The sequence below is a fragment of the Lucilia sericata genome, unplaced genomic scaffold, assembly GCF_015586225.1.
Source record: "Lucilia sericata isolate MDLA Ls3-8-SP2 unplaced genomic scaffold, ASM1558622v1 Contig000066F_arrow, whole genome shotgun sequence".
NCBI classification, from domain to species: Eukaryota; Metazoa; Arthropoda; class Insecta; order Diptera; family Calliphoridae; genus Lucilia; species Lucilia sericata.
Genome location: NW_023994100.1, coordinates 767,438 through 791,063, shown reverse-complemented (window position 1 = coordinate 791,063; position 23,626 = coordinate 767,438). Strand labels below are relative to the sequence as shown.

Here is a 23,626-nt window from a genome sequence, read left to right as displayed (position 1 = left end):
TTATTGAATGTTCACGTAGAATTTTGTTATCACAACTCCCATTATTACATACAATTTTACCAGCACTATTTGTTTCAAACAATTTCTGCAAAAAATATTTTTTGATCGCGGCATTTTATTTCTTATTCGATCGGATGTCAATTAAGTACAATTTGCTTTTTTCTAACATTCAAGACATTGTTTAAAATTTGGACGTATAAACATATATTTTACCTACCTGTTTTCCCGTTGAACATAACTGCAATGAATTTTTATGGTCCTAATAAAAACTTCGCCCACGATTCAATGGCATGTACATTTTTTAAAAATAGTTTTTGATACCTGTGACTTTGTAATCCTAATATATATTATAAATCTCTTTGTAAGTCTGTTCGTTTGTTTGTTTGTTCGTCAATCACACCTAAACGGCTGGACCGAATACTTTTGATAGTAAATACTGATTTTGTCTATGGTTAAGCAAAAGCATTTTCGATTAAACTACTTAATTTGTTAGAAATATATATTAGCAAAGTGCCGTTGCGAAAAATGGACCGGAAGGGGACAAAAAAATAGGTCAAAATGAGTACATCTATGCTTTAAGAACGATTTTTTCTATTATAAAGCCAAAATATTATAAACAATGATTTTAATAGTCTCTGACATATGTACATATCGAGGGACTATATTCAATAGTCTCTATCTAAAATAACACAAGTTTTCAGGAGAGCAAATTTATGAAGTAATATAAACCAAATTGTTGAAAAAACTACATATTATAAGGTTTTGGTCCAAAATCAATGTCATATGGTTAAACACGGCGATAAAATTAATCAAATTAGTGTAATAATGAGCGATATCTCGAAAACTATTAAACCGATTTCAAATATTTTTGCGGATTTGTGTTCAGCATGCCCAATTAGTAAAAACACTTGTCTTGCAACAGAAAATTATTCAAAATAATAGCGTTTGAAGCAATTTTTGGATAAGATAGAGAGTTTTGCATTCAGAATTTTTCTTTTTATAAGATTTAAAAATTGCTATAAAATTGCCAAAAAATATTTTTTCTTTTGAACTTTATGTCACTGATGCGGGATAGTTTGCTGGATATTTTGCCATCAAAATCTTATTTTCATGAAAATGACAGATAGGGAATATTGAATATAGTCCCTCGATATATTTAGAAATCCCACCCTTAGGGGAAAAACAGGTATAAAAGGGAAATCTGTATTTGTTGCGTAAAGGGACTCAATAAGTGCATATTTTCAGATAATTCAAACTACTTCAATGAATAAATAAAACAAATAAATAAACAAGTAAAAATGTATAGTTGCGCATGGCCGACCATATGATGCCCTACACCAGTGATTATGTTACAAATGTTGATTATTTTATTGAATAATAAAGCATTTAAATTAATTTTTATCTTAATTCAGAAATATTTTAACAATTTATTGACAAAAAAGGGATTTTCTAAAAGATGGTTATATGGGAGTAGGTGGTTAATATGGGTCTATCCTTATAAATGTTGGTAAAGGGATTTACGTCGACATTAAAGTTATTTATGTAGAATATCGCCGGAATATTAGTGTTTATAAGTGAATTTGAATCATCAAGTCCTTTTATGAAGGGAACTTTATATGGGGGATGTGATCAAATGAGAACCGATCATTACGAAAATCTGCAGTGTTATTAAAACTTATATAAAACTAAGTTTTGCCGATTTTTGTGTGATACAACAACATTTAACATATTTATGAACTCAAAAGCCATATTCAGTTGTGCGATTGTCTGATTTTCAATAGGATACAGAACAGGAGAAAATAAAATACACTAACCACCATTTTATAAATCAGGTTATTTTTAACCGTCAAAATTTAAATTGTCAATAAAGTTTTAAACTTTATTATATTGATTGTTTACAGAAAAAAGTTTCAGCATAAATATTATGAACTGCTTTCATTGACAAAATTTATTAATATTTAAGAATAAGTTCCTAAATGGTATGAATTTTTTAATTTTTATTTTTTTTAACATAATCTAGAAGCCATATAGTAGTATACATATAGGTGAAACTGATGGAGTTGCCAAACAAAATTTATTATTCTCTTCACACAGGCGAGTTCTGAGAGAATTAAACACACTTGAGAGAACTAAACGCACTCACAAAACTTCAAATTTTCTTCGCGAAATTCCGAGGATATTAGCACTTAATAGTTTTTCTTATCACTAAACTTAATATTTATTATTTTTTGCGACACTTTTAATGTATTTAATACCCCGAAAATAATTTATATTTTACAAACGAAAAAAAATATTTTTTTATTATTTGACATTTCATTTTAATTAAAACTGAAAAAAGAAAAGTTGTAAATTTTCGTATTAAAAATGAAAAAAGTATTTCACATACTTTTTTCTTTTTCCATTAGTGCAGAAAAAAGTAACAAAAAGACGTGTTTATAATATGTTTTAAGATAAAATATCTTTTGAAAACAATTTATTAACTAATATTATCATTCACTAGTATATGAAATCCCATTAATAACACAAAAAATAACGTACCAAAAATACATTTATTATTTAGTACCTTTTGAACAACTGTGTGTTCGCCTATATGCTACTATATGATAGAAGCCTTGACTTAAAATATTTCAAATTTATTTTTCTATTTGTTAAAAAATGTTTAAAATTTTCATTGGAAAATTTTTTATTTCTTTATGATTTTTAGATTAAAATCGATGAAATTTGCGGGCCTTTTTGAAGAATGGATGTTAACTATGTTTGCTGATGATTTCCTGTTTTAGATTTTGTTTTTCAACATTTAAATTTCTATTTTTTATTATACAAAATTCGCTAATATAGGATTTCTATGCTTTTTTATGTAAAACTGAAAAAATAACGAAATACTGAACAAATGCAGAACACTAAATAAAATACAGAAAATTTTCACTTTTTTAGCAAAGAATAATTTATACAGAACAGGGCTCTAAAATACAGTACTGTTCTGTATAATACAGAAAGTCTGGTCACCGTATCTATAGGTGTATGGTATAATAGGCTATATTGTTTTCCAAAACTTGGTTAAGAAGGGGTATGAAAAAAGGGACAAAATTCGTACTTTTGGGAGTAAATACTAATTATTGTCTATACTCAAGCAAACACATTTCTGATTAAGCTTTTAAAGCGTTATTATGTAGCAAAGTTCCGTTTCGAAATAGGAGAAAAGGCGAAAAAATCAAAAATTTGCAAAACGGCTTATGTGTTCCTTTGCTGCATTTTTAGTACTTTTATAAAATTTGAGAAATATATTTTTTTATTAATATTTTTCCGTAATCGGTCAAAAAATGTGTTTTTCAAGAATGTTTTTACAAAACATCATTAAGGAGGGAAAGGTGATTTTCTTAATAAACTCTGACGTGATTTTCTTAATTAACATCGATTTCTGAAATGATACAAAATACAGTGGTGGAAAAAATAATAGAAACGACTTTATTTCGTGGTGAAAACTAAATTTTCTCAACAACTACCCGTTAGTTTTTTTGCTCCATCGTATTTTATTGCTATTTAAAAAATTTGGCATTGGAAAAAATAATAGAAACGATTCACAGTATTACACTGGGGACACAAGCTGAGATTTATTAAACTGCGTTTTGTATTTGTTTATGCCAAAAGTCGTTACATCGACTTTTTCATAAACAACAGTGATGTTCAACATTTACCCCTTTTGAGTAGCTTACATATTCAAGCATAAGCTCGAACAAAATGTCAAAACTATAATAATAAATGAACATTTATTTTGTTTAATCTTTCGGCTCAGAGGCTTATTAAATTTCACAAATTTCCACCAGGTTTAAAGCTCTTATTTCAACTTAACATTTGGTCCAATCGAACCGGATCGGAGATTGCAAGAAGCTCTCTGGGAATTCAAATTGGAGTGCGTGTGGTTGCTGTTATATACATACTTATCATTGTCATATGCTGTCTAGGTATTTTAGTAGTGAAAGTGCATTCAAACCAGTTCACAAGAACTGTTCTTTTTGTTTTTAAATTGTTTTATTCTATGCTAAAATAATTGAAATTATTAAAATAAAGACATATTACAAGTGAGATAAACATGTACATCGAATTAAGGAGATAAAAAATTGAAGGAGATCTAATAAAATTAAAGCGAAATATTACCAAGAAAAAAATGGAGAAATTTAAGACACAAGTACAAAAAAGTGGAGATTTTCATCCATCATTATCAGGAGACATTTAAGTGAGTCAAAATTGCAATTTTTTGATAAACATAATTTTGTTTCGCATTCGAAAGCATTGTATTCGCCGTATAGAATATTTATCCATTTTGCCCTTACCTTCCTCCCGTCTGACTTTTTTCGTATTTTTTCAGCAAACGAATATGTATATGCATGTACATATGTTCGATTATAAATTCTTTTTCAGCTTATTTTTCTCCTTCGTAAACATATTAATTTATGACACTCTTATACTTATTTTATATCATCGTATTTGAGCACAACTTTGAATTTCCCCTGTTTACTTTTATTCATCTCTTATCATCCACATAGATATGTATATCTCATTTAAGTAATTGCAATGTAATGATTACATTAACATTATCAACATCTGTTACTCTTGAAAGCCTCTCTTCCATATACTTTTTGGGAAACTTTCGTACTCTTCCACTTTATACAGTCATTCATTTAAAATCTCTTGCACTTGTCAATAAAGTCTGTCACTAAAGTTTATTTTATAACTGACAAATAATATTGTCACTACATACAAATAAAATCATTCCATCATATTTGTAGAAAAATAATTAAAAGAAGAGAGATTTAAAACTCGATACTGTTCGTTTTACAAGACAATAATCCATAGTGAAGAAGATAATATCTCTTCCTAAATAGAAACGCAATATAAGTAAAATTGTAAGAGTTGGGGCTCAATTAAATACTTTCCTATTTCCCATAAGATCTGCTGCAGTTATCAATGTATGTCTACTCATTGGAAATTTTAGTTCTCTCCAGATATTTTCAATCAAGAGTTGCCGCAGTGTCGTAATAATCTAAAAGACCGGGAACATTAAAATTCATATTTAAAATATTATGGGAAACTTACATCAAGTAATAGAACAATATTGTTACATTGTATTAATTTATAACAAATCAAACACTTTACATTAGGATATTAAAGGCACATTATTTCTTAAATTTACGTTCAATTTCCTATATGAGTTTTGTTTTAGTGCGTTTATTTAAGTTCCTATATCAATAATTGTATATTCAATTACGATTTATTCTTCATTTTCAACACTGTTGGTGTTGTTGTTTAAAACATTTAATTTCTTGATTCAAATAGAAATTTAGTTTAATCCAATTAAATTTTGAACTTAATTTTCTTTATTATATAAATAATCGGGCAGTGAAATATTGTTGTTCGGTAACCCTGTTGTTTTGGTATTCTCTTTCTAATAATATTTATGAAATCACTGATATATATTGGAAGTATTGAGTAAACAGACTAATTTGTTGGTTGTAAACAATAGATTTATTCACACACTTTTTTTATTTCTTTGCATTATTATTATTTTTGGTTGATATTAATTCAATATTATTATTTAAAAGTAGTAGTCACCATTTACATTTATTTCAAAATTTGGATTGTTCTTATTTTATGAATATTAAGGGATTTGTTTATATTCTTAGTATTCTTAATTGAATTTGGTTCTCACATCTATACGTATTTATTTTTTTTTTCATATACAAAATAAGTGAACGAACCTAATATTCTGGAAGTCGTCTGGTATATTGTTTCTTTTTCCAGTAGTGTAAATGGTGAACGACCTTTAAAGAATTTACTTTGTTTCACAGCTGATTTACGTTCCAGTTCCTTAAACCTATGTGGTCTTCTTTTTTTTCTCAGTAATTTAAAGATACATATATGTTCGTTTTTTTTTTTTAACTTGTATACTTTTGCATGAATAGTACGATTAAACTTTGTGGTACTTTGGTTCTTAAATAAAATTTCATTATTTTTTTAATATTTTAACTCATAATTACACCCCTTTTTGATAATTTATTTTTTGCGTGGGAAAAAGTTATCTTTTTTCTAACTAGTTAAAAAATTATTATAGATTTCTACACAAAGTATTTTGAACAGTTTGTAGAAATTTTGTTTTATTTCCATTTTGAAAAAAAGTTCGTTACCCAATTGTTTCTGGCCTTTAACCGATTTCACTGGTCTGAACTGAAGACTCCAATAACTTTCCCATGTCTTTAGATCAGTTTATAAGAATTGCCGATAGTATAATAGAGTTTGAAGCGGACCTTAAGGATAATCGATATCCATTATCGTCTGTTCATACACTTGAGGTCCATCGTGAAGAATTAAAGACTAGCTGGGCACGTCTCAAGGAAGCATATGAAAACTTTTTGTTGGACGCTGAAAAAGAGGTTACGGAAGAAGACGATCTCTTACTTCGTTCTGTTGAATCATTCAAAGCGAAGTACAAAAGTACATACACCACATACTGCAATTGTTTAACGAAATTGTCTGAAATTTCAGACACACTTCGATTCGCATCGTCATCCAATCCTGAAGTTGTGGATTCAGCATTTCCCAGTACATCCCGTGATCACGTGTCCCAAAATTCCCATCGTTCCGAGTTACATGGCCTGCATTTGCCTCCAGTCGAAATCGAAGCTTTCGGTGGTGACTATGCTTCATGGCCAACATTCCGGGACATGTTTACAGCAGTCATTTCCGACTCAAAAGCCAGCAATGTCGAAAAGCTCGTTTTCCTTACGCAAAAAACAAAAGGCGAAGCCAAAGAAATCGTACGAAAAAGTCCTCTAACTAATCAAGGTTTTGACCTAGCGTGGAAAAACCTCTGTTCGCGTTATGAGAATCGTAGAGTTTTGATAAATGGTCAGTTAAAAACACTTTTTAACCTTCAAACAATCAGTTCAGAATCAGGTAGATCATTAAAACAGTTACAGAGAGATATGAACTCATGTATCTCCATACTGACTCTTTATAATATTGACGTGACTAGCTGGGATCCGATTTTTGTGTTTATATGTACGAATAGGCTTCCAGAACATACCTTAACATTATGGGAACAGGGATTAAAAGACAAAACTGCTCTTCCCAAATGGTACGAACTGGACGAATTCCTTACCAACCGTCATAGAAGTTTAGAGTCAGTATCCGAAATTCGAAGTTCTTCTAATTCAAAAGGCAATGATTCGAAATCTAAATGCAACACCAACTCGAATTCCAAACAAAAGGTTCATAGCTTTCAGACAAATGTAACTGGGTTTAAATGTCAGTTATGTCCTAAAGAAACTCATACCATTCGAAGATGTCCTAAATTTCTGAAAATGGACCATCAACGAAGACTAGATGAGATTAAACGAGAAGGTTTGTGTTTGAATTGCTTTTCAAAAACACATAGTGTGCGGAATTGCATTAGTAAACATAACTGTTTCAAGTGCAGGAAGAGACACAACACTCTTCTTCATAAGGAAGCCGATGCTCCTCAGTCATCTCATCCAGTCCAGAGTCCAAGTCCAAATTCTACCATTAAACCTAGCTTAGCTCCAGATACTAATCCAAATCAAAATAATATTCCGTCCACTCATAGTTCTGGTTCAGTTAGCGTTCAAACTTGCTTTGCTTCAAATTCTAAAGGAGTATTATTGGGAACAGCTTGGGCAAATATCTGTCATATGGGTATAACATACCAAGTTCGCGCCTTAATAGATTCGGGATCAGAGGGAACTTTCATATCTGAACGGGTTTTCCATCGTCTTAAACTTCCCTCTCAGTCTATTGATGTCCAAATTTCTGGCTTGAACGAAACTGTTTCTGCTAAAGTCCAATATCAATGTTCCTTTGTATTGGGTTCTCAAATTAATAATGATATTGCGATTCCGGTAACGGCTCTTCCTCAAATCCAGCTGGCTGATCCTAAATTCTATTCCAGTTCGAAGATTGACTTATTGATTGGTGGTGACATTTTTCCATCTACTGTTTGTTCGGGAATCAAGCATAATGTATGCGATTCTCTTCTGGCCCAAGAAACCATATTCGGTTGGATTCTTACAGGTCTTGTCAACCATCCAACCAATCCAAGTCCCACTACTATAGTCTCAAACTTCTGTGAAATTTCCTTAGATAAGCAAATTTCACGCTTTTGGGAGGTGGAAAATCTTCCATGGAAGAACTATGAGTCCCATTCCGATAAAGCTTGTGAAGAACTCTATATACGTACCACGCGAAGAAACGCTGACGAAAGATACGTTGTATCTCTTCCATTCAAAGAGCAATTTCCAAATTCATTGAAATTAGGCCATTCTAGGTCCTGTACTATGGCACAGTTCTTTCGTAGTGAGGCAAGGCAGATCCGAACACCAAATTTCAAAGTTGATTATGATAACGTGATCCGTGAATACGAAGATCTTGGTCACATGGTCAAAGTTAATTCAGACAACCTATCGAACAGTCCACATGCATATTATCTTCCCCACCATGCCGTTATCAAACCAGATAGTATTACTACCAAAGTTCGCGTGGTGTTCAATGCCTCTGCTCCATCATCCAACGGCCAAAGTTTAAACTCTTTGCTCCATATAGGACCGGTTTTCAAAATGACTTAACTGCTCTTATTCTAAAATGGCGTTTTTTCAAATACGTTTTCAATGCCGACATTCAGAATATGTACAGGCAGATTTGGGTAAATCCTGAACATACGCCATATCAAAGAATATTATTCCGTAGCAATCCAAACAGTCCGATCTGTGATTATGAATTGAAAACAGTCACTTTCGGTGTTAATTGTGCGCCATACCTTGCCATTCGAACATTACTTCAATTAGCAGATGATGTTCAATCCACTTATCGAATCGCTAGTTCTATATTACGGAATAAGATGTACGTTGATGATGTGCTTGCAGGATCTCATACAAAGGCCGATTCCGTGAAAGCAAGAAATGAGCTAATTCAAGCTCTGCAATCCGCTGGATTCTCTCTAAGAAAGTGGACATCTAACTCCAAGGATATTTTAGCAAATATTCCTATGGATCACTTACTTCATCAAGATTTCTTGAAATTCGAAGATAGTAGTTCCACAAAGACTTTAGGTATCCGATGGAATGCGTGTTCGGATGATTTCTACTTTGTTGCAAAAACTTTTCCGGAATCCGTAGACTTCACGAAAAGGGAAATTCTGTCCCAAATCGCAAAGCTATTTGATCCCGCAGGGTGGCTAGCACCTTGCATTGTCCTGGCAAAAATACTAATGCAAAAGATATGGATAGACGGAACTGGTTGGGATGATGTTATTACTGTTATCAATGGAAAGTCTTCCAATCTAGCTAGTATCAAAAATTACGCAAATAGTCGATTACCCAAAATGGTACCACGTAAATTCTGAATCGAATCCAGCAGATTTGGCTAGCCAAGGCGTTTATCCAGAGGACCTAGTAGGAAATGATTTATGGTGGTTCGGTCCACACTGGCTAAGGCTGTCAAGAGTCAATGGCCTCGTTCTGACTTATCCGGAATTCTGGAAACAGATCAAGAAGTCAAGCCTCTGAAAGTCCATTTTTCATATTTTTTTAACTTTGAGAATCTGTTAGAACGGGTTTCTTCCTTTCATAGAGCGTTACGTGTATTGTCCTATGTTTACAGATTTTTCTACAGAACTCATCCTCGTTACCGGTCAAATTTCGTTAAAGAGTCTACAACACTTTCAAGCTAGGAAATTAATTTCATACGAGATAAACTTATCTCAATTTGTCAAAAGGCGTGGTTTCCTAATGAGTACAAAGCTCTAGTTGCTAGACAAGCCATTTCAAAATCCAGTAGTATTCTAAATCTAAATCCCTTGTTGGATGCAGAAGGAATAATTCGTTCCTGTGGCCGATTAGAGTCCTCTTCTGGACTCACCTATAATGAAAAGCATCCAATTATCTTCCCCTACAACTGCCAGTTTTCAAGGCTTCTTGTCAAATTTGTCCACGGTGTAAGTTTGCACGGAGGCAATCAACTCGTAAATATTTGTTTTGACCATATGGATCCTGACAGCTGAATCAGAAGCCCGACTTTTAAGTTTTCTTAAATAAAAACTTCAGATAGTGAAAGATATGACTTCTAATGGTTAAATTATCTAAAAACTTTGTTTTTGAGAAGAAAAATGTTTGAATCCACTTATAGATAACGACAATCCACCGTTTTTTGGGTCAAATTTCGAGCAATATTTCGCTATTTTGCAATTCGACCCTTACTTGGTGGTTAAAAAGTGGCTGAAATATCAAAGTTAATTGATGGACTTCTGAAATAATGCTAAAATAAGTTAAATTTCACAAAATCTAAAAAATTTTAAAATTCAGTTTGAATTTTAATTAGTTTACTGTGACGTAAGTTTAGATAAAATGCACCATATCATATTAAAACATCAGAATGAATATTCTTTGTAATTTTTTTCATGAAATAAACGTATTAGGTTTTAGAAAATGTAATGAAATAAAAAACATATTTTATTTTCCTCATATAAAAACATTCTGTTTTATTTTTTCCAATAGATCGTATTGGGTCTATATACTAGTATTAATTCCCAAACAGTACTACAACGTATTTTACCTGTCCATCAAGATACTTTGATATTTAAGGCCCTTTTTAACCACCAAGAACGGAGTGAGTTGCCAAAATGTGAAATATTGCGCAAAATCGGGGCCAAAAATCGGTGGATTATCCTTATCTGTAAGCGGATTCAAAACTTCTTTGGCTCGAAATCTTTTCAAGAACTAATTTTTTAAGTAATTTAACAATGTTAAGCAATTTCTTTCACTGTTTTAGCTTTTTATTTAAGAAAATTTGAAAGTCGTGGCTCCAATTCAGCCGTCATTGGAAAAAACACACGTTAACATAAAGAACGGAGGAAACAGTATATTTTGATATTGGGAGTATCATTTACAATTAAAATTTGTAAAATAACTATAAAAACGCCGTTAAGGAAATCTTAGCATATGTCTCCAGTGTAATACTATGAATCGTTTCTATTATTTTTTCCAATGCTAAATATTTCATATACCAATAAAATACGACGGAGCAAAAAAAACTTGTGAACTCTATATATCATAAGAAAGTAGTGTTAATACTTTTATTTAAGATACAAAACATAAAATTATAACGGATATTTTATTAGAAAAATTATTTTTTACCGCAAAATAAGGTCGTTTCTATTATTTTTTCCACCACTGTATATTAAACAAAGTACATAAATTTGAATAATTCAATGGAGAAAGAGGGTATGGGCAGTATTTTTGGAAATCTTTAAATGCTTATAACTCCTTAACCAATTAAAAGAGAGACAAAATTTAATATAAAAACATTTTTAATTAAATATACTAGACTTTGTTTAAAAATTATGGAAATGGAAGTTTCGGATTGTTAACTTATTCCTAAAATAATATTTTAATGTAAAATATGACAACTTACTTTTTTATTTTATTTATATAATCCTTGAAGATAATTACTTTTTGGTATTTATTTAATAAATTTCACCAATTAACAAAACCTTCTTAAATGTTTATTAACAGTTGATTTTTAACACAACACTGTCATATTGTTTTTTACTACTTAAGATTCAGAATATATTAATTACACTATTTTTCTATGAATATTAAATTCAATAACTAATTTAAATTTTACAATGAATAATTAAAACTGAACATGACAGGACAAAACACAAAACATCACTGAACTTAGCAAAATTTCTGCATTATTTTTTCGCGTTTACGCTGAAAATATGGAGTATTTATATTTTTTTGTTTTTGTACTCTTCTAACTATCATCCGGAAGTAACCTAAAAGTATACTTCCAGACGGCGAAAACTCGAAATCAATGTATGTATTTTGTTTTTGTAAAATGTGTGCTCTCGTCTGACAATCGTCCAGAAGTGATTGCAATGTACACTTCCAGATGATTAAAATGCAACATTAATGTGTACACTCTTCAAACTATCTTCCAGAAGTGATATAAACATACAAACCAAGAGATACAAATTCGGAAACAATGTATTTTGTTATTGTAAAATGTGTGTTCTCACCTAACTATCATTCAGAAGTCACTAAAACGTATACTTCCAGATGAAAAAAATTCAACAGTCATGTTTTTTTGTTTAAGCAAAATGGATGCACTCTTCTAACTATCAACCGGGAGTAACACAAAAGTATATTTCTAGATGACGAAAATTCGAAATCAATGTATTTTGTTTTTGTAAAATGTGCGTTCTCGTCTGACAATCGTCCAGTAGTGTTACTGATGTGGCGTCTGGGGTGATGCGCAACAGTTTTGTCTTCTAAATGTTTGAAGGGTTTAAAGATGTACCGTACACTAAGATACCATACATTAATGTTGATATCTACTAATAGAAATTACCAAATTTTATTTACACCGTAGATATCTACACACTGTTGGATATCTATTTGTTGAAATTGCGGACATTAATAGAAATTTTTAATGAATTGATTGATTGATAAATCATTATGCTATTTTTTAAAAGCCCTATTTAACTTGCATTGTTCGTTTGCTAGTTTGCAATGGTACCAAATTTTTAACTAAATTTTCTACCAGTTCCTGTAGAACGTTAGTTGGAAAAAAATTAAATTTGTTTGAATTATAGTACAATTATTTGTTGTATTTGTTGTATTTGTTGTACAACAAATACAACAATACAAAAACAACAGGCGATTTGTTATTGTGAAATAATTCCGTATGTTAAAACAGCTAATAAACGCAAATATTTTATTTTTTAACTATACATTTTTTTATTTTTTAACTATACATTTATATATTAATACCAAGTTCACACGAGCAGTTGAATTAATTAATTCGACCTCTGAATAACAATAGCCAATTAACCCGTTTCAACGACACATTCGTAATTCGTTTTGACAGTTCATCGTCATGTTTTTTTTTTAATTCAAATTGAATTGTGTAATTCGCAGCTAAAATTTTGTATGGCCAATCATGTCATTCATTATGTAATTGGGGGTTGAATGATGAATGAGAGCGTGTACTACGAATAATTGCATCATGTGAACGGGGTATAATATGTATATTAAATTAATTAAACGTGTATGTCTGAAAATCATAACTATATCTATTAGGAATACACATTTTACGAATAAAACGTGCTTTTTGTGAAAACTAATTGGTCGTGCTCAAAAACTTACAGCCTGTTTTTCTAAAATGAAAATTTGTCTTCGTTCTTAAAAATAACGAACAAAATAGGCTTTACGTTTTTGTAACCAAAAAATTAATTTTCATGTGAGTGGCAACGAAAGAGCTTTATTTTTCAATATATTTTTCGTTTTTAGAAAATGAATTCGTTCGTAATAAACGAAAGAAATGTCAGAAATAGACGATAGGCAAAGACATTTCGTTTGCCCAAAAAACAACGAAAATTATACCAAAATACGAAATAATATGTGGCCACTTGAACCTGAATGCAATTCGCATTTTTTTCATAATTTAAATTTTTTTTTTTTTGTAAAATAATTTTTTTTTTGTTTATTTTTCAAGGTTAACACCAAACACCTTATTACTTCATGAAAAAATATTTAAAATTTTAGAAATAAAATAAAAGGGAATAACCCAGTAAAATATTTTCAAAATTTGGTAATGAGAGATTTTTTAAGAAATATTGATTTGTACCTTTGTGTAATAACTATTCCAAATAGCACGATAAAACAACTTGTTAATGGTAATAGAATAGAATAATAAACACTGAAAATAGACTAATAAACACGGAAAAGTCGGGTAAGCACATTTGTAACCAGTTATTTTTTGGTCATCGTCAAACAAAAATAAGTAGTTATTCACCCAAAAAGAAAGTACTTACACTTAGCTCCAATAATACTTGCCTACTTACCGGGTAAGTAAAGATTTTGCTGGGAATGTTCTGTTACGATAGAAAAAGCTCATTTCATTTTAGACATTTTTAAACGAAAACTTTCAAATGCACAGTGGGGCAGAATGGAAATTTTTTGGAAATAAATCTGGCATTTCTAAACGGCTGATCCGATCGGGATAAAATTTGGCGTGAGTATAGCCAAGGAGCATTCGAGTTTAAGTTTTGAAGATGAACCCTGCAGATGCCCCAGGGACGGCGCTGTGGCGGCTCAAAGTAGGGTACCTACGACATTTCATTTTAGACATTTTTAAACGAAAACTTTCAAATGCACAGTGGGGCAGAATGGAAATTTTTTGGAAATAAATCTGGCATTTCTAAACGGCTGATCCGATCGGGATAAAATTTGGCGTGAGTATAGCCAAGGAGTATTCGAGTTTAAGTTTTGAAGATAAACCCTGCAGATGCCTCAGGGACGGCGCTGTGGCGGCTCAAAGTAGGGTACCTACGACATGTAAAATTTTTAAACTCGTGCCATTTTTTTGTTTTTCACCCAAATACAAAGATTTTTATATATGAAAGCGCTCGACGAGATCTTGAAAAAACATGCTTGGACATACTACTTATCTCTTATAATATCCGAGTTATAGGCATTTAAAAATTTAGTGATACAAAATTTACCATACCTTGGTCCGCCTTTTTTTGAATATCGGGCGTAATTTTGGACCAAATGGACTCAATTTTTTCTTGTTAGTTAGGCAACAAAATTTCCAATAATATACAATATCAGATCAATATCATTTACAGATCCAAAAATATACGTTTTTTAATTAAAAAATTCAAAAAATTTTAGATTTTTGCCGTTTTTTGCCAAAAATGTGTCTTAACTCTTTTATTAATAAAATAAAATTTTCTTTAAGAACATAACAATTTTATAGTTTTCTAAAAGGTATCTTTACGCAGAACGCTTTGGCGTAAAAAACTTGTCCTATTTTTTGAAAATGTTGCCACTGCGTCCTTCCGAATATGACCTATTTTTTATCAAAACTTCAACTTTGGGCGACATGTTCTAAAATCCCAAAGCTGGGATCAGAAAACTGAAAGCAGTTTTAGAAACCTCAATATGTTTTATATTTACTCCAAAAGTATTTTCCCAGCCCTGAAAGAAATGTGGACCCTATGGGCAAAAAAGTAAAAAATCCCATTTTTGGGATTTTCATTCCTATTTTTGGGAATTGCGGGATGCCCTTTGACCTTTTTAATTTTTTTTTTGCATTTTCTTATTTGAAATGACAAATTTAACAAGCGTTGAAAATTTCATTGAGTTTTGTTCATAAATAAAGATTTTGTCATATACATATTACATATTTGTTTAATTTCTAAAACTATGATTTATATCAAAATTTTAATAGGGTCGCAGATAGCTACAACAAGTTAGTCCATATTTATCCCTTAATGTCATTTTTTAGTTAGATATGGAAATTCTCGACCCTTTACAAAAAATTTCAAGCCAATATCTCAATTACATTCAAAAATATGTTCATTTAAACCTGTGTCCTTTAATTTCATCTTTTTGATATTTTAGTCTTAAGTATGACAGAACATACATTTGGTGTTAAATAAAATATTTGGACAATTTTTAAAAATTATTTAGTTAATTTTTTTATTAAAGACTATAAAATTGTATATACAATAAAAAAAAATATAATTTTATTATGAGCCTCGCACAACAACACCTAAATCACCCCACACAAACCACCTTTAACGCCCACCGAAACATAAAACACAATTTAATACAATATCATCACTTAGTATAATAGCTATTTTTATTTGAACTGTTTATCTTAAACATAATACAATTAATTCATACAACCTACTTATATAGTTAATTCCTAACACTACTTATTTTCTATAAAATAATCTGTAATATCGGTATACATATCCAGAAGGTAATATAAGTCCTTTAAATCTTCCTTGTTTTGAGATGATAGAGTTTCATAACAAATCCATCTTTTTCGCATAGTTGAAAGAACAGGATCAGAAGATAGAAGTAAACTATTAAAAATATCTTCATTCTGTGATTGCCTGGAGCATTTTCTTGAGCTGAATAGATGAACATGCTTAAAATCTCGATTCCTCGCTTCTTGGGCTTTTTCTGTTAACTCTCCAAGTGGAAGAATATTCGATTCAATTATTATTTGACCATGACACAATACTTTGTGTACTGTTGGTGTTAGTTCCCTCCATGGATACAGAGATACAAGTAATTTAGAAATTTCAGATGTATATTCCCCAAATCGATTTCCATTAATTTTATGTTTACTATTCAGTGCCATTAAAATAGTGTTAACTCTTCGAAGCAACTCCTTGTCGATTCCAGTTATTTTTGAAGTGATTTCAAAATCACGAAAAAACCTTCTCGCCGTATTACCGTCATTTTGTACTAGCGCAACTTGGAAGTGGTTTGTCGATGTTTAATCCCATCTGAACTTTAAATTCTTCTTGGATTCTGCTTTTTTCCGCAGCTCTCAGTTCTTTCAATTCTTCATTATTTTTTGTTGATTTAGTAAGATTCTCTGGCACACTTCTATATTTGAGGTCGCACAGTGGTATAGGAAAAAAAAAAAAGAGGGAAATAATTCGGTAACTTCTAAACGGTTAATCCGATTTTAATGAAATTTGGTATGCACAAAGAGGAGGTGTTGTCGAGTTTAGGTTTTGAATTTGGACCTTATAGGCCAACCAGGGGCCCGGCGGGGGGTCCTCAAATTAGGACACCTCGGCTATGTTAAATTTTTAAAACGATCCTATTTCTTCATTTGAGTTCCGATTTAAAAAAAATTTCGTATATAGAATCTCCTCATCGAGCACTATAAAAAATGTCGTAGGAGTAAATTATCTCTTATAGTTTAGGAGATATTCGCATTTGAAAATTAAAATTTTAAAATTTTTACCGTCCTTACTTTAGTTTTTTTGATAATATTCGCTTAACAACAAGTTTATATATCAAGCAGTGAAAGAATTATGTAAAAATCATGACTGAGTCCAAAGTTATAGGCATTTTAATTTAAAAAATAAAAAAAGGCGATTTTTTGTCATTTTTTTGGGAAAAAAGTATCTTTTTCTTTTTAAGTTATCTAAAAAGTTTCTAAGAAGATGTATATAGAATTTATACTTTTTGGAAAGCTGACTTTACATAAAGTACGATAAATGAAACAAAACCTAAAAATTTTTGATACCGAGGGGACCAGGTCCATCCAAAAAAACCCTATTTTTTATGGAAAATTCAATTTTGAGCAAAAATTCTCAAATCGCATAGTCGATATCAAATTATAGTGGCCTGTTTTATATGACCCAATATGTTCTTAATCATTTTGTAACGGGTTTCGATAACCCTGCCCCTGGTATGGATATAATAGGCAAAAAACCAAAAAATCCCATTTTTGGGATTTTTTAAAACTTTTTTGAGAATTCCGGGATTTCTAATAAGAAAATTCGAAATTTTTATTTAATTTTGGATTTTGAGTAAAAAAATCTACCTAACTGTAAAATTTCATCAAAAAATATTCATAAATAAAATTTTTATTGCAATTTGAAAAAATTGTATCTTCGCAAAAACTGAATAAAAAACATTTTTTAATTTTTTTAAAAAAAAAGTATTCCGCGAATTTTTTAATTTTCAAAAATTATATACAGTTTTGAAAAATAGACAAAATTACCTTTCCATTGATATATAACATGCCTACCTAATGTTTTTTAAGTGACAAATTAATTAGGGAAAACTCAACATCTTTTAGAAAATTTACATAGCACTATTATTTTCATCCATAAGGTTAACTCTTAAATTTGTTACATATATGGATGAAAATAATAGTGCTAGGAAAATTTTCTAAAAGATGTTTTTTTTTTTCGACAACACCTCCTCTTTGTGCATACCAAATTTCATTAAAATCGGATTAACCGTTTAGAAGTTACCGAATTATTTCCCTCTTTTTTTTTCCTATACCACTGTGGGTCGTATGTTATGTGTAAAAAGTAATCCAAAAATCGTATTCTTCATTAATACTTCTGCTTTTGTTTATATTTGAGAATTGCGACTTTTTCTCATTACATATTGACCATCTCCAGAAGGAAGAAGTTTCTGTTATGGCATTACTGACCTTCCCATTAATCATTGTTAAGCTTAGCTGATATGATACGTTAATAGAGAATTCCTTTATTTTTATGCAAATGGGCTCCAGTGCATTTATTTCATCTTTTAAATATAATATAGAGTTAAGACACATTTTTGGCAAAAAAAACGGCAAAAATCTAAAATTTTTTGAAATTTTAAATTAAAAAACGTATATTTTTGGATCTGTAAATGATATTGATCTGAAATTTTTTGTATATTATTGGAAAAAAAAAATATCTTCATTCTGTGATTGCCTGGAGCATTTTCTTGAGCTGAATAGATGAACATGCTTAAAATCTCGATTCCTCGCTTCCTGAGCTTTTTCTGTTAACTCTCCAAGTGGAAGAATATTCGATTCAATTATTATTTGACCATGACACAATACTTTGTGTACTGTTGGTGTTAGTTCCCTCCATGGATACAGAGATACAAGTAATTTAGAAATTTCAGATGTATATTCCCCAAATCGATTTCCATTAATTTTATGTTTACTATTCAGTGCCATTAAAATAGTGTTAACTCTTCGAAGCAACTCCTTGTCGATTCCAGTTATTTTTGAAGTGATTTCAAAATCACGAAAAAACCTTCTCGCCGTATTACCGTCATTTTGTACTAGCGCAACTTGGAAGTGGTTTGTCGATGTTTAATCCCATCTGAACTTTAAATTCTTCTTGGATTCTGCTTTTTTCCGCAGCTCTCAGTTCTTTCAATTCTTCATTATTTTTTGTTGATTTAGTAAGATTCTCTGGCACACTTCTATATTTGAGGTCGCACAGTGGTATAGGAAAAAAAAAAAGAGGGAAATAATTCGGTAACTTCTAAACGGTTAATCCGATTTTAATGAAATTTGGTATGCACAAAGAGGAGGTGTTGTCGAGTTTAGGTTTTGAATTTGGACCTTATAGGCCAACCAGGGGCCCGGCGGGGGGTCCTCAAATTAGGACACCTCGGCTATGTTAAATTTTTAAAACGATCCTATTTCTTCATTTGAGTTCCGATTTAAAAAAAATTTCGTATATAGAATCTCCTCATCGAGCACTATAAAAAATGTCGTAGGAGTAAATTATCTCTTATAGTTTAGGAGATATTCGCATTTGAAAATTAAAATTTTAAAATTTTTACCGTCCTTACTTTAGTTTTTTTGATAATATTCGCTTAACAACAAGTTTATATATCAAGCAGTGAAAGAATTATGTAAAAATCATGACTGAGTCCAAAGTTATAGGCATTTTAATTTAAAAAATAAAAAAAGGCGATTTTTTGTAATTTTTTTGGGAAAAAAGTATCTTTTTCTTTTTAAGTTATCTAAAAAGTTTCTAAGAAGATGTATATAGAATTTATACTTTTTGGAAAGCTGACTTTACATAAAGTACGATAAATGAAACAAAACCTAAAAATTTTTGATACCGAGGGGACCAGGTCCATCCAAAAAAACCCTATTTTTTATGGAAAATTCAATTTTGAGCAAAAATTCTCAAATCGCATAGTCGATATCAAATTATAGTGACCTGTTTTATATGACCCAATATGTTCTTAATCATTTTGTAACGGGTTTCGATAACCCTGCCCCTGGTATGGATATAATAGGCAAAAAACCAAAAAATCCCATTTTTGGGATTTTTTAAAACTTTTTTGAGAATTCCGGGATTTCTAATAAGAAAATTCGAAATTTTTATTTAATTTTGGATTTTGAGTAAAAAAATCTACCTAACTGTAAAATTTCATCAAAAAATATTCATAAATAAAATTTTTATTGCAATTTGAAAAAATTGTATCTTCGCAAAAACTGAATAAAAAACATTTTTTATTTTTTTTTTTAAAAAAAGTATTCCGCGAATTTTTTAATTTTCAAAAATTATATACAGTTTTGAAAAATAGACAAAATTACCTTTCCATTGATATATAACATGCCTACCTAATGTTTTTTAAGTGACAAATTAATTAGGGAAAACTCAACATCTTTTAGAAAATTTACATAGCACTATTATTTTCATCCATAAGGTTAACTCTTAAATTTGTTACATATATGGATGAAAATAATAGTGCTAGGAAAATTTTCTAAAAGATGTTTTTTTTTTCGACAACACCTCCTCTTTGTGCATACCAAATTTCATTAAAATCGGATTAACCGTTTAGAAGTTACCGAATTATTTCCCTCTTTTTTTTTCCTATACCACTGTGGGTCGTATGCTATGTGTAAAAAGTAATCCAAAAATCGTATTCTTCATTAATACTTCTGCTTTTGTTTATATTTGAGAATTGCGACTTTTTCTCATTACATATTGAGCATCTCCAGAAGGAAGAAGTTTCTGTTATGGCATTACTGACCTTCCCATTAATCATTGTTAAGCTTAGCTGATATGATACGTTAATAGAGAATTCCTTTATTTTTATGCAAATGGGCTCCAGTGCATTTATTTCATCTTTTAAATATAATATAGAGTTAAGACACATTTTTGGCAAAAAAAAACGGCAAAAATCTAAAATTTTTTGAAATTTTAAATTAAAAAACGTATATTTTTGGATCTGTAAATGATATTGATCTGAAATTTTTTGTATATTATTGGAAAAATTGAGTCCATTTGGTCCAAAATTACGCCCGGTATTCAAAAAAAGGCGGACCAAGGTATGGTAAATTTTGTATCACTAAATTTTTAAATGCCTATAACTCGGATATTATAAGAGATAAGTAGTATGTCCAAACATGTTTTTTCAAGATCTCGTCGAGCGCTTTCACAAAATATTAAAATCTTTGTATTTGGGTGAAAAACAAAAAATGGCACGAGTTTAAAAATTTTACATGTCGTAGGTACCCTACTTTGAGCCGCCACAGCGCCGTCCCTGGGGCATCTGCAGGGTTCATCTTCAAAACTTAAACTCGAATACTCCTTGGCTATACTCACGCCAAATTTTATCCCGATCGGATCAGCGGTTTAGAAATGCCAGATTTATTTCCAAAGAATTTCCATTCTGCCCCACTGTGAAATGTTTTGTAAAAACCTAATTTTAAACTTGATCGTAATAAAATGAAATGTTCATGTGAAAACTAAATTGTTTTAGAAAAACAGGCTGTTAAATCTGATTTGGAACGTATGCCGGAATAAAAGATGTTCTTATTTTATGAGGAGAGAGGGACAACAAAGATATTTTATCGCGATTGACTTAGAAAACAGTTTTAAAACCATAATTTTTTACAACTTTTAAGATTTGTTTTCAATGTAAACAAACTGGAATTTTGACAGATAATATTGTAACAGCTGATGATTATATCTCCGTTGTTTATGGTCGGATTTTGCTGATTTTAAATAGGAAACTTCTCGAAAGCATGTCTGATAGAATTATTATCTATCTATCTATCTATCTATCTATCTATCTATCTATCTATCTATCTATCTATCTATCTATCTATCTATCTATCTATCTATCTATCTATCTATCTATCTATCTATCTATCTATCTATCTATCTATCTATCTATCTATCTACCTACCTACCTATCTTTGTCTTTTTATTGCTCTTTCGTTACAAATTTATTTTTTTACAAATTTTTCCACAGCGGGGCTGAATGATGCCATCGAAATTTTACATGACGCATCATTAGAAACCATTTTAGCATTCAAAATGTTCTTAAGTTTTGCAGTTTTTTTATGTCGAAAATTCACTAAAAACTTTCAGTACAGTGATTTCTAAATCAAATTTCAATAACTATAAATCATTTTTAATAAACGCATTATTTTATACATGACATGGCATCCAAACCTCTTATAGTGGAATTTGTCATTTTAAATACACTTTCAAATGGATGAGTATTATCTATTAAGTGCTTAAATAGAGATTCTATAGAAAATAAAGTTAAAATAAAAAAGTACCAAAAGAGATACATTTGCGTACTTCTTTAGAGGTTATGCAGTTAAAAGAACAAACATGAAATAAAACTACACGTATTGCTGAAAACAGTACGTCTGGCAAGCCAAGCTGGTGGCACGATCAACAAGATCCTGGCCGATAAGCGCCACCCTGCTCGCCAATTTATTATTCAATTGTCAAATAACAACGACAGGTCCATATACGTCACAAAATTTCTTAACAAGTATTGTTCCCATAATATATTTGTTCATCCAATGTATTCTATACCTCTCAAATCACTTTTTCTAAAAACCATTGTGAAATATCTCCCAAATGTTAAAGACATGCCAACACCTATGCTTTTGATAGACTTGCTTCAATCGTAGGTGCACTTCCAATTGTAAATACGCCTTTGAAAGGTAAATTTTGAAAAATTCTGGTAGTGGTAAATTTTCCAATTTTTCAATTGTTGGCAAGGGATGTTCATCAATCAGCAGCACGGGGTTAAGAGTTATCTCAAAATCGCCTCATATACGGACATCGCCATTCTTTTTGGGTACGACCATCTTTACCAACAATCCCTCAGGCACCTGTTTTTCTAGCTGCTTCCCTACGGCTTCCATCAATGGAAACGATACACGTCTGACTATTATAAACTTGTTTGACATATATACGCGATTGCAAACCTTGGATCTTTCCAATTGATGACGAAAAAACTTTGTGGTACTTATTCTTCAAAGTATCAATACTCAACGAGTCAATCTTGTTCACTGAAGCTATTTGTTTATCTACATTCAAATCGAACACCAATCAATATTAATTTGATGCAGCCACTCTCTGCCACAGAGTGGTCTACGCTTAGATTTCACTATATATAGTTTTAAGTTTTTTCTTCATTTTTAACTTTTACATTTGCATTGACGTACCCGACGCATTGTATAGGCGTTCCACAATAACTTATTAATTCCATTTCTGGTTCATAATGTTTTGATTTAGGCACTAACTTTTTTGCGTCCGCAACATTCATTATTGACATTGGCGACAATGTGTCAATTTCAAAGAGCATATTTTTGCCAATTAAAAAACCGTATAAAAGTTTAGAACGACTTTTATCCACAGCACATTCTTCTATTTTTAAGAGATCTTCCACTGTTTCCATGCTTATCGCCTCCACTTTTAATGATTTTCTTTCTAACAATCGGTGTTGTATTTTTTGTCCAGAAGCCCAAAAACAAATTGGTTGCTCAATGCCACATCCAAATGGGCACCAAAATTACAGCCAACTGCAAGCGCAACCGCAAATTCAGCGCAAGTTTCTTCCGACTTTTGTTTCCGAAAGTTGAAACGAAAATTTTCTAACAACTCGTTAAGTTTCTTCCAATATTGAGTAAATTTTTTTTCCAATTTTCAATTGTTTATGCACATTTCGTTCTTATTTTTAATGTATTTTAAAATTTTTGTGTGTTATTTATTGAATACATACCGAATATATTTGAAAATAAAATGTTTTTGAATTGTTTTAAAAAATTCATGAATACCGTATGCCAAAAAAATCAGTAATATTTTTGAAAATCAAATTACAAAAGTTTAGACTAGAAAATTGTATTATGATGCAAACATTTTTGAGAAATATTAATACTCAGTATTGTAGTCTGAAAATACCTTTACTAGGATTTTTTAAATTTTTGAATTCAAAAAACTAAATTGTGTTTT

General features: G+C 30.7%; 1 protein-coding gene across 1 annotated transcript in view; it reads left to right on the top strand.

The window, feature by feature from the left end:
- LOC119616290 (RNA polymerase-associated protein Rtf1) overlaps positions 1 to 23,626 on the top strand; it is a 161,283-nt gene that overhangs the window by 83,444 nt on the left and 54,213 nt on the right. The window lies entirely within an intron of this gene.